This window comes from Leptonychotes weddellii, unplaced genomic scaffold (genome assembly GCF_054177405.1).
Source record: "Leptonychotes weddellii isolate Sample4059 unplaced genomic scaffold, ASM5417740v2 HiC_scaffold_20967, whole genome shotgun sequence".
NCBI classification, from domain to species: Eukaryota; Metazoa; Chordata; class Mammalia; order Carnivora; family Phocidae; genus Leptonychotes; species Leptonychotes weddellii.
Genome location: NW_027796888.1, coordinates 1 through 3,126, shown reverse-complemented (window position 1 = coordinate 3,126; position 3,126 = coordinate 1). Strand labels below are relative to the sequence as shown.

General features: G+C 38.2%; 1 pseudogene; it reads right to left on the bottom strand.

Annotated features, from left to right (window-relative positions):
* Positions 1-823: 823 nt before the first annotated feature.
* Positions 824-2,393, bottom strand: LOC102743224 (mitochondrial intermembrane space import and assembly protein 40 pseudogene; annotated as a pseudogene).
* Between the last annotated feature and the right edge of the window lie 733 nt (positions 2,394-3,126).

The window sequence follows — 3,126 nt, the reverse complement described above, 5'->3', positions numbered from 1 at the left end:
CCCCTGTACACACACACACACACACACACACACACACAGAGGATCTGGCCCAACACTGAAAAAGCCCATTTCAAAACTCATTTAGCTCCTTTATGTTTTCTATATATCTTACCTTATTCTTTTAGAAAACCTCCTTCTCAGAGAACTCATGTATCAGGAATTATTCTATTCCCTATTCCTTGACTCCAACAAATTCATTCTACCTTTACATTATTTCTCAAATCTGTCTATACATTTATGTCATCATTTACCCTCCATTGTTGTAACTAGTAGCTAGATGTGTGTATATTCCCATAAACTGGATCTCTAACCCAGGTTCACAAAATTTCTGCACTCTACTCTCTCTTCTGTTGTTTGAGTATTCATATCTGATATTTACTATTTTTTCCAGGTAAAAACCATGTTTTCCTTTTAATTGACAACTTAATTCACCTCATTTCTTCTCTTGGCTGCTACTTTGGTAACAATTAAGTCCCCACCTTTCAAAAACATTGCATCTGACACAGACAGAGCCAGTGTGAACACAGGCCCCAAATCAGGGCTTTTGGAATCACAAGAACAGCAAAACCAGCCTTTCTCTTCACTTAGAAAAGGATTGTGAATCTGACGGTCTAAAGCTCCAATTTCCAAACACAGAAAACCTTGAGTTCAATGTAAAAATGGAAACCAAAATGTATCAGAAATGAAATACAGTACCTCCTAATATACTCAAGGTCAAGATGGCTCTTAAGAAATTAGTATCTGATCATCTACCTGGCCTCTTGTATTAGGAATGGTCCCACTCCAGCATTTTTAAAGGAAGATGTTTGTTTCTATTTCATTTCCCAAAGGGGTATAAAATCTACTAAAAGGGATATAATCAAACAAAATAAATCAGCTCACTCACAAAATAAATCAGCTCACTCATTCCCAGATAATGATTTTTGGTTGCTGAGCATAGTCAGCACATTATTTCAAAGTTCAGAGTAATCTGAGAAGAGAATTCAACAGTGACAGCTACATTTGCTGACATGTTTATGTAAGACACACATACATTTTTTCCAGTATATATGTCAAAGGACCAAGAACCTTGATCATCACAATAAGTTATTTTGTACATTATGGTGCACAGAACAATAGCGGAAAGAGACTTATCAGAGAATGACCAAAAGGCATTTTGCAAAAGGTTCATATCACTCTGAAGCAGAAGTACTGGAACCCAATGCCTGTGGTCCTCATTCGCTTGACCCCTGCTCTTCTTTGGTTGCAGGGGCCTCAGTGGGAGCTGTCTGTTCTAAATGTTCTACTGGCTTCTCCTCCTCGTCCTCCTACTGAAGATAGAGGTTGGGGTATTTCTGCATGCATTCCTGCATGGCCCAAAATTGGTCTACACAGTCTGATGGCTTGACATTCTCTGTGCTATAGTGCAAGTAGAAAAAGGCCCACTTGAACTGTTCCTCACAGGGGCCACTGGCCATTCCGCACTGGGGTCACTCTCATGGGCAGTTCCAGTTAATGTCTCCATTTGGCAAGATCAATCCATGCTCCTGAGGATTCCTGGGATCATATGCATCCGCTCTGCACTGCTTGGAGTTTCATGGCTATCATAGGTCACAGATAGGATTCGCTCTTTCCCTTCCAGAGGGCAGGAGGCCAGGGCTGCAGCCCAGGAGTCAGACCTCCAAGCTACAGCAGCGTGCTCCTTCTATGACCTCTGTCCTCAGGGAGGGCAGGCAGCTGCGAGGCCCATGCAGACCCACCCCAAACAGGCCTGCCCACCAAGTGCCTGCCTCCGCCTGATATTTACTATTATTTTAACAGCTTGACTTATCTCATGTATATTTTTTTCTGTCCAAATAACTTTCACTTTTCCTCTAGCACTGGAGTATTTTCAGGATTTTTGAGTCATAACTTGCACTGTGTCATTAACCTGTGTGATCTTGATGATATCCACCTTACATTTTTCGTATGAATAGCATCAATAAAATATTTTAAAACTTATAGTGATTACCATTTTAATAAGCCTGTACATGTCTTTTGATACATTTCCTAAATAATGTGTCATAATGAAGCAAGAAAATTTTTTTTTCCTTTTTTCACAAATAGCAATGGCAGGCTGAAAGATATTTAAGTAGTATAATACAATATGCCCAAGTTTATATATAGAGTAAGTGGTGAAATCACACTCTGGTCCATTACTTATAGCCCATACTCATTTCACATCTTTATATTGCCTATGAAAAAACTTTATAAAAGGTCATAAAATGCAAAAAAAATTGTTTTGCTTGCTTTTAACAAAATTATTTTGATTTCTGCTGATGTCTTTTCTAACACACATTATGACTTTACATAATTTATTTATTTGCATACCTGCATCTACCTTGATTGTGAGCAAACTAAGGCCATTAGACGACCTACCAAATTTAGGGATTAAAAAAATTACTGAAATTACATCATGACATTATACATTTCCTCTGTATCCTATTCTGGTGACTTTTACCCTCAGCTTTATTAAGATATAACTGACACATAATACTGTGTAATTTAAGGTAATCTGATACACATATTGTGAAATGATTACCATCACCTCACATAATGACCTGTGTGTGTGTGATGAGAACATTTAAGATTGTTAAGTATTTTAGATTTTAAGTATTAAGTATACTTAAGTATTTAAGATTTTAAGTATATATTAACAATAGTCATCATGCTATACATTAAATAGAACTTATTCATCTTATAAAAGGTAGTTTGTACTCTTTGACCATTATCTCCTGATTTTCCCAATCCTCTAGCCCCTGGCAATCACCAATCCACTCTTTCTAGGAGTTTAGAGTTTTCAGAATTCACATATTAGTGAGATCATGCAGTATTTGTCTTTCTCTGACTTATTTCACTGGTAATGCCCTCAAGGTCCATCCATATTGCCGCAAATGGCAGGATTTTCTTCTTCTTCTTCTTTTTAAAGATTTATTTATTTTTATTTGAGAGAGAGAGCCTGGGGTGGGAGGGGCAGAAGGAGATGGAGAGAAAACCTGAAGCAGAATCTGCACAGAGCTGGGAGCCCAACGGGGGGCTTGATCTCAGGACTCAGATCAGGACCTGAGTTGAAGCCAAAAGTCAGTCACTTAATTGCACCATCCAGGC